This window comes from Dasypus novemcinctus, chromosome 4, assembly GCF_030445035.2.
Source record: "Dasypus novemcinctus isolate mDasNov1 chromosome 4, mDasNov1.1.hap2, whole genome shotgun sequence".
In the NCBI taxonomy this organism is placed as follows: Eukaryota; Metazoa; Chordata; class Mammalia; order Cingulata; family Dasypodidae; genus Dasypus; species Dasypus novemcinctus.
Genome location: NC_080676.1, coordinates 12,519,393 through 12,528,519, shown reverse-complemented (window position 1 = coordinate 12,528,519; position 9,127 = coordinate 12,519,393). Strand labels below are relative to the sequence as shown.

Below are 9,127 nucleotides of genomic sequence, written 5' to 3'. Positions count from 1 at the left end.
TCTGTGCTGTAGTTGCTATAAAATTTAGAAGACCTCATCTTTAAGACCCTCATTATCTTCTACACAAAGCTTCATGGGAGGAATTCCTTAGAAAATTTAGTTTGGTGGTCCAACTTTCCACACTAACAGAGAAGAGTAAGAAATCAGTGAGAAGGAATGAGAGAGAAGTAACTCAAAAAAATTCTAAGGGGAGAAATTGTCTTTGGCCAACTTAACTGAGAATATTTTTTATTTATCACACCAAAAGGCTGTTTTGTTCATCACTGAGGCCTCCATTTTGTCATCAGTCATCTGAGGTACACCTGCTACAAACCCCAATTCCTGTGCCTGTGGAAGACGCTGCTAATTAATTTAATTACCTGACATGAGCTCAAAAATCCTTGTCAATACAAAATATTAGGCAGCTGCTACCACGGTGAAGAGCAGAAGGACATGGGGCTGCTTTGTGGGGGAAGTGGGCTTGTAGGCTCTTGGAGGTTCTATTTGTGAACCAGTAGCTTTGGGCAAAAGTTCACAGGCAGATTCACTCATTGGCTCCTCTTGTGGATTGAATTGTGCTCTCCCAAAGATATAAACCCTACTCTTGAGAATGTGATACTGTTTGGAAATAGGATCTTCAAAAATGTTATTGATTGGATTAAAGTGGGCCTAACTGGTGACTGCTGTCCTTATAAAGGCAGGAAATTTGAACAGAGAGTAAGGACAGTCATGTGACAGTGATAGAGACTGAGTTGTGCCGTAAGCCTTGGGGTGCTGGCAAACCCCTGTCAGAACCCTACAGACTTAAGGGAAATATGGCTGTACTGACACCTTGATTTTGGAATTCTAGCCTCCAGAGCTCTGCAATAATACACTTGTTGTCTTAAGCCATGCAGTTTGTGGTAATTTGTTACAGCAGCTCTAAGAAACTGAGACAGATCCCAGGTAGGAGGGCAGACCTAAGAAGAGAGAGTGGATGTTATAAGACAGATTTAAGTTCAATTTAGAGGAAATTTTAAAAAATTAAAACAAAAACGTCCTCCTTTAGAACCATGTGACATGGAAGAGGTTGTTTAATAAAGCAGTGAACTTCCTGGCACTGGAATCATGGAAGAAGGGGTTGTTGCTTTTTTAAAAAAAGACATGGATGTTATGGAATAAATGAAAATTGCCATGATCTGAAAAGGGAGGATTTCTTTGCATGTGTCCTCCTATATGAAATGGCTGAACAGAAAAAAAAAAAAGAAAAAACACATGGACAGTGGTAGTTTCCTACATCAGTGGAACTTTGGCTCAGATGACATCTGGCTGTCCATTTCATCTCTAATTTTCAAGGAGTCTCTTGTTCTGTATGTCAGTGTACAAAGACTACAAATAGCTGAAATATAAAGAAGTTGTTGAGGAAAACAATATAGTGATTGTAGAGTATATGATTATATGAATTATAACTGTAGGTCCCAGTTCTGGCCACAGCAATTTATCAATGCCAATACGTGAAGACTAGCTACTGTCTGGGATGCCACCTCATCTTTCCAGCATCGACATATTAAGTCATCCTAATTTGCATATAGCCAATCAAAGGAAGACCCTGGAAGAGCAGTACTCCTAGGTGAACCAATCGCAGAAGAAGTGCCTCACTGCAGAGACGAAGAACTTCAAGCTTCTGGGGCTGCACAGAGTTGCTCCCATTGTTATTGCTGTTTTCCACATACTAGATTCCACTTGATTTTGACAATGTGGTTTGATCCACAAACTATCACCTAGGAAGCTTCCAGGGAGAGAGGGGGCAGCCATACCTACAAGGTGAATGCAGTAGATTGAATTACGTAGCCAACAAAAAGGCAGGCTCTTAATCTTAACCCGCATTCCTGTGGGTGTGAGCTCATTGTAAATAGGACCTTGGGAAGATGTTATTTTGAGTCAGATGTGGCCCCCCCTGAAACAGGATGGGCCGTAACCCATATTACTGGAGACCTTATAAAGAGAAGCCAGAGAAAACCACAGGGGAGCAAGGAGCCAGAACCCAGCAGTCAGCAGAAACAAGAAGAGAAACACAGAAGGAAACCTTGGACTTTGCCCCAGGGTGGGAGGCAGAAATGCAAGCCACAGAGCCCCAAGGATTGCCAGGAGCCACCACCAGGTCCCGTGCTGGGAGAAAGCACAGCCTTGTCAATGCCTTGATTTTACTGTGAGATATTTGTCATAGCAGCCGGGCAAACTAAGCCAGTGGCCAATAGAACAATGCACCTATCCACCTAGATGTTCAGGTATGTGTATAGAGTAGAGGAATTAACAGAAATGGTTCTCCATTGGCTAATTCTTATATTGGATAATTCCTAATAACTAAAAGTAATGGGAGAAGGTACCCTAGTTAAGCTCCACTTACTGTATCAAAGCTGTGCAGCAGTTGTAACACCATGTTGATCTCAAGCCCATCAGGAGCTTTGGGAGAGTCATTTCAATATCCCAATCCTTTGGGGGCATCTCCAGAAGGTTCCCCTCAACAGGGTTGGACTCTTCTGGCAATGAGAGAGTCCCAGTGATTACATGAGCCTAAGCCAATACTTGATTGCCCCCACACCCACTCAGTTTAGGCACTGAGTCCATCCCTGGTGGCTTTGCTGAGTTCCACTCTGGCCAGTTCAGACCATCACAGAACAAAATGGAGGGCATCAAGAATTTTCATCTTACTGGTGGGAGCAGGAGTGGGAGGGACAGTATAGGGAGAAGAGAGATTAGATTTAGTTTTACGTCAATATTTAGTAAGCCCTGGGCTACTCAAGGTCGATTCTTCCATGCTGCTGTATCCTGGCACTGAGAGCCTGGTCAAGGTCAGTACTGTTTGTATCTCAGGATTTTTTTCAGCACTCTAGTTCTCTCTCGCAGATTAGAGGACCCAGTACAGCTCTTAGGTCTGGAAAGAAAGGACCCCTGCCCTGAGCCCTGAGCTTCAGCAGGCCTGTATTTCACAAATATTAAAAGACTATGGGGAAGCAGATGTGGCTGAAGCGATTGGGATCCCATCTACCATATGGGAGGTCCTGGGTTCAGTTCCTGGGGCCTCCTGGTGAAGGCAAGTTCGCCCGTGCTGTGCTGAGCTTGCCTGTACTGCAAACTGACACAACAAGATGATGCAACAAAAAAGAGCTACAGAGGAAAGACAATGAAAGACACAACAAACCAGGAAGCTGAGGTGGCTCAAGGGATGGGGTGTCTCTCTCCCCCATCAGAAGTTCTCAGAATCAGTTCCCTGTGCCTCCTAAAGAGAAGATGAGAAGAGAAGACAAGCTGACACAGAAGAATGTGCAGCAAATGGACGCAGAGAGTAGATAGCAAGCGCAGGTGGCAAGGGGGTGGGGGGAATAAATAAAATAAAATAAATCTTAAAAAAAAGACTATGAGTTTTTTCTTGGTTGTTTTTTTTTTAAGTTTGGTAACTGGTAGAGGATATGAGAATTGTAAGAGAAGGGATTTAGGTGTCAAACTGGGTGTCTACCTTGAGCAGAGGGTGCAGGGCTGAGAACCCTCTCATGTGAGTGTGGTGGTGGTGGAGAAGGGATGGGTAAAGAAAATCACAGCCTCTGTACTGGAAAACCAGAGAGAAAGTAGCTGCTTTTACTTAAAGCTGACTCTTATTCATTCTATTTGTTCAAAGTGACATCTGAGCAGAGTGGATCCCCTAGATAACTGTGCTGAGAGCTGCTGGAAGTTCTGAGAGGGAAAACGTGTTGTGTGGAGAGAAGAAACTTCCCCCTTAAGTATTGCAGTACTGTGGGGAGCTCGTCTGCGATTGCACAGCCTACCCTGAGTTCAGACAGATCCTTACCCAGAAGAGGGGTCTGACCGTTCAGTCATCTGCTCTCCAGGGAAATACCTAGGAAACTGGCTGGAGCAGGGGACAGCCTTAAAAAGAGCATGGAGCTCCATACTACACTTTTGCCATGCCCTCTTCTGGGGCATGTGCCAGGGACTAGAACCTGCTTCTGAGGCTCTGGTCATGGTCTGAAGTCTGACTCCACTAAACCAGTCACCTGGAACAAGAGCTCTACTGTCCGCTCTCCTGGGGCTGAGCTGTTACTGCCTGGACCCTTGTGCTTCTGTGCCCTCCTTCCTTTAGTACACCTGCCTCCACCACGATGGGCTGCCTTGGGTAACTCAGTCAACCTGTATAAACTCTGGTTTGCCCTACAATTTTGGGTATGAAAGAAAATGAATTCTCCTTGGGCAATTCTTCCCAGGCATGGCTCCTGATGGAAAACGAAACACAACAAAACATGATTTCAGGATGCTAACTGACAAGGTGAACATTCTGGCTTGGACACTGTGATGGTTAGGCTAATGTGTCAACTTGGCCAGGTAATTGTGCCCAGTTGTTTGGTCAAGGAAGCACTAGCCTAACTCTAATACAAAAGTCACCAGTGACTTTACTGCAGTGATAAATTATAGAAAGCCGATTACAAATGCATCAATCAGGGAAATTGCCATCAGCAATGAGTGATGCTTTATCCAATCAGTTGACTGCCTTAAAAGGGGAAGTGATTCCAGCATTGAATGAGAATTTTCCAGCTGGTCTTTGGACAGCCAATGTCTCCCAGAACTCATCAAGAACCTTCATTGGACTTTCATTGGAGCCCCTGGTTGCAGCCTGGACTTGTGCATCCCTACGGTCACATGAGAGACTCTTATAGAATCGCATATTATTGACAGATATCTCTTGTTGGTTCTGTTCCCTAAGTACCAGGAGTGGTTCTTGAGGAACAGAGTCTTAAACATGGGGTGTCTGCGGTGGTTCTGGGAGTTTTGCAATTGGCTCTCTACCCTAATTGGACTCAAGGGTATTGGCAACTCCCTTTCCAATAATGAAGAGGCTGCTAACAGTCCATGGAGTGAATTGGCAATAGAGATACACAAAATATAATCACTGGATTCCCCTACTTTCTTATTTATAAGAAGCAAGGATCTGGGTGAGCATGTTTTCAACACCTTAAGAGAGTTTTGTGGAATCAAACAGTATAATGATGTTGGCTGGCTCCTCCTAGATACTCTGGATACTGTTACAAAAGAAAGAGATGAGTTCAAGGCTTCAAATTTGAAACTTAAATGCCACATGAATGATGGGAAAGTTTCTATGTGTGCTCAGAAAGAAAACCTTGTCTCCTATAGTCACAGGCTCGAAATATCTGAGAATCAAACTCAGACTCTCACTGTACGAGTAGTGGAGTTACAAAGGAAGCAAAAGTCCCAACCCCGCAGGGTTTCTGCAGTTAAAGTGAAGGCATTGATTGGAAAAGAGTGGAATCCAGAGAATTGAGATGGAGACATATGGGATAATGATGATACTGATGGAGACATTGGAACCCTGAATTCTGCTGAGACTTTACCTGATAAGCCTGCCATGGCCTGCCCCGTCCAGACCACCCCTTGTCAACCGTGTATCATCCAGCCTCCAGCCTGCCCCAGGGAGCCTGAAACAACTTGCAGTCCTGAGGCGGGTACCAGCCAGAACTGAAGCCTGCCCTCCCCAGCCTCTGGACGTCCTCCCAGCCCTGAGGCCAAGCCCCAGCAAGCACTGTCTAGCCTCCAGTCTGCGCTGAGGAAACTGCCTTCCAACCCCTGCCTGAAGAAATTAATCCTGTCTCACCATAAGAAAATGAAAGGGCATGCCCTGAGGTTAGTAGCTTGCAAGGCATTTCTAATCCTTCTCCTTACCCACCCCCACCACCTCTCTTGTCTTTGGGATCTATTACTAGACTAAAATCACAAAAGCCCCCAAAGGTGAAATTCTAAGTGTGACCCATGAGGAAGTAAGGTATACTCAGAAAGAACTGCATGAGTTTTCCAACTTTTATAGACAAAAATTGGGGGAATATGTATGGGAATGGATACTAAGGATATGTGATAATGGTGAAAGGAATATAAAGTTGGGTCAGGTTGAATTTATTGATATGAGCCCACTAAGCAGAAATTTTGGATTTAACGTAGCTTGAGGGATTAGAAAGGGCTCTAATAGTTTGTTCGGGTGGCTGACTGAAACATGGACAAAAGATGGCCTAGCATGTCTGAGGTTGAGATGCCCAACTGGCCCTGGTTAACTGTAGAAGAGGGAATTCAAAAGCTTAGGGAGATGGGAATGCGAGAATGGATTTATCATTTGAGAACTGCTCACCCACCCCAGCAACGTCCAGAGGACACACCTTTAGCCAGGACTGTGAGGAATAAATTTATAAGGCTAACTCCATCTTCCCTGTAGGGCTCTGTGGTTGCTCTTCTCTGTAGTCCAGATATTACTGTAGGGAGGGCTGTGATGGAGTTAGAATCCTTAAACATCTTGGGAATGATCGGATGTCAGATGTTGGTCTAGTAAAAGTCAAATATCAGCAGTTAATGCCAAAGTGAAGTTGGGTGTGTCTACCACAATGAAGGGCAGATTCAGAAAAGTACTCAAAATAGTCTGAGTCACATAGAGTTATGGTGTTGGCTAATCCATCATGAGCAGGTGAAATAGACAGGCAGTCTACTAAATTTCTTCTGGATCTGTATAAACGGAAGAGTTCTAAGTCACATGAACAAAACCCTAACTCAAATTGCAGACACAGAGAATCATATCCCCTTAATCAATTCCCAGACTTGAGACAGTTTGCAGGCACAGAGACCCTTGAATGAGGAGGAGGCCAGGTCTCCTTGGGAAAGGTTCCTGTTAAACTGCCCAAAATTTATACTGTTAATCTTCCTCCCACCTTTTCCCAAGGAGATCTACGGCCTTTTACCAGAGTAACTGTGGACTGGGGAAAAGGCAATGATCAGACATTTATGGGATTATTAGACACTAGCTCAGAAGTGACATTAATTCCAGGAGACATAAAACGTAACTGTAGTCCACCAATGAGAGTAGGGGCTTATGGAGGTCAGGTGATTAATGGAGTTTCAGCTCAGGTCCATCTCACAGTTGGTCCAGTGGATCCCTGGGCCCATTCTGTGGTTATTTCCCCAGTTCCAGAATGCATAATTGGAATAGACATAGTCAGCAACTGGCAGAATCCCCACATTGGATCCGTGACGTGTGGAGTGAGGGTTATTATGGTTGGAAAGGCCAAGTGGAAGCCACTAGAGCTGCCCCTGCCTAGCAAAATAGTAAACCAAAAGCAATACCACATTCCTGGAGGGACTGCAGAGATTAGTGCCACCATCCATCAAGGATTTGAAGGTTGCAGGGGTGGTGATTCCCACCACAACTCCATTCAACTCTCTTATTTGGCCTGTACAGAAAACAGTTGGATCTTGGAGAATGACAGTAGATTATCGTAAACTTGACCTGGTGGTGACTCCAATTGCAGCTGCTGTCCCAGATGTGGTATCATTGCTTGAGCAAATTAACACATCCCCTGGTACCTGGTATGTAGCTGTTGATTTGATGATGAATGCTTTTTTCTCAACTGCTAGTAAGGACCACCAGAAACAGTTTGCTTTCAGCTGGCAAAGCCAGCAGTATACCTTCACTGTCCTGCCTCAGGGGTATATTAACTCTCCAGCCCTCTGTCATAATATTGTCTACGGGGACCTTGATTGTCCTTCCCTCCCACAAGACATCACACTAGTCCATCATATAGATGATATCATGTTGATAGGACCTAGTGAGCAAGAAGTAGCAAAGACTCTAGACTTATTAGTAAGGCATTTGCATGAGAGAGGATGGGAGATAAATCCAACTAAAATACAAGGTCTTTCCACCTCAGTGAAATTTCTAAGTGTCCAGTGGTGTAGAGTATGTCAAGATATCCCTTCTAAAGTGAAGGATAATCTGTTGTAACTGGTACTTCCTATGACCAAAAAAGAGGCACAACACTTAGTTGGTCTCTTTGGATTTTGGAGACAACACATTCCTCATTTGGGTGTGCTGTTCTGGCCCTTTACCAGGTAACCAAAAAAGCTGCTAGTTTTGATTGGGGACTGGAACAAGAAGAGGCTCTGCATCAGGTCCAGGCTGCTGTGCAAGCTGCACCTACCACTTGGGTCATATGATCCGCAGATCCAATGGTGCTGGAAGTTTCAGTGGCAAATAGAGATGCTGTCTAGAGCATTTGGCAGCCCCTATAGGAGAATCACAATGCAGGCCCTTAGGATTTTGGAGCAAAGCCCTGCCATCTTCTGCAGACAACTACTCCCCTTTTGAGAAACAGCTTTTGGCCTGCTACTGGGCCTTAGAGGAGACTGAATGCTTAACCATGAGCCATCAAGTTACCATGAGACCTGAGTTGCCCATCATGGGCTGGGTACTGTCTGACCCGCCAAACCATAAAGTTGGGCATGCACAGCAGCCCTCCATCATAAAGTGGAAGTGGTATATACGAGATAGGGCCCAAGTGGGTCCTGAAGCCACAAGTAATTTACTTGAGGAAGTAGCCAAATGCCCACGGTCATGACTCCTGCCATGTTACCTTCTTTTTCCCAGCCCACAGTTTTGGCCTCTTGGGGAGTTCCTCACAGTCAGTTGACTGAGGAAAAGAAAACTCAGGCCTGGTTTACAGATGGTTCTGCACCGTACGCAGGTATCACCCGAAAGTGGACAGCTGTATCACTGCAGCCCCTTTCTGGGACTTGTCAAACATGCAGGAGTGGAAGTTAACAGTCCCTAAAGGACAAATGGTGAGGGCAAATCCTCCCAGTGGGCAGAACTTCGAGCAGTGCACCTGATTGTTCTTTTTGCTTGGAAGAAGAAATGGCCAGAGATGCATTTGTACAATGATTCATGGGCTTTTGCCAATGGTTTGGCTGGATGGTCAGGGAATTAGAAGGAACATGACTGGAGAACTGGTGACAAAGGGGTCTGGGAAAGAGGTATGTGGATAGGAATTTTTGAGTGGGCAAAAAACATGAAAATATTTGTGTCCCACATGAATGCTCACCAGAAGGTGACTTCAGCAGAGGAAGATTTTAATAATGAAGTGGATAAGATGACCCACTCTGTGGCTAATGCTCAGCATCTCTCCCCAGCCACTCCTGTCATTGCCCAATGGGCTCCTGAACAAAGTGGCCATGGAGGTAGGGATGGAGGTTTTGCATGGGCTTAGCAACACGGGCTTCCCCTCACCAAGGCTGACTTGGCTACAGACACTGCTGAGTGCCCAATCTGCCAGCAGCAGAGACCCAC

General features: G+C 45.1%; 1 pseudogene; it reads left to right on the top strand.

The window, feature by feature from the left end:
- Positions 1-1,106: 1,106 nt before the first annotated feature.
- Positions 1,107-1,217, top strand: LOC111761608 (small nucleolar RNA SNORA29; annotated as a pseudogene).
- Positions 1,218-9,127: the final 7,910 nt, after the last annotated feature.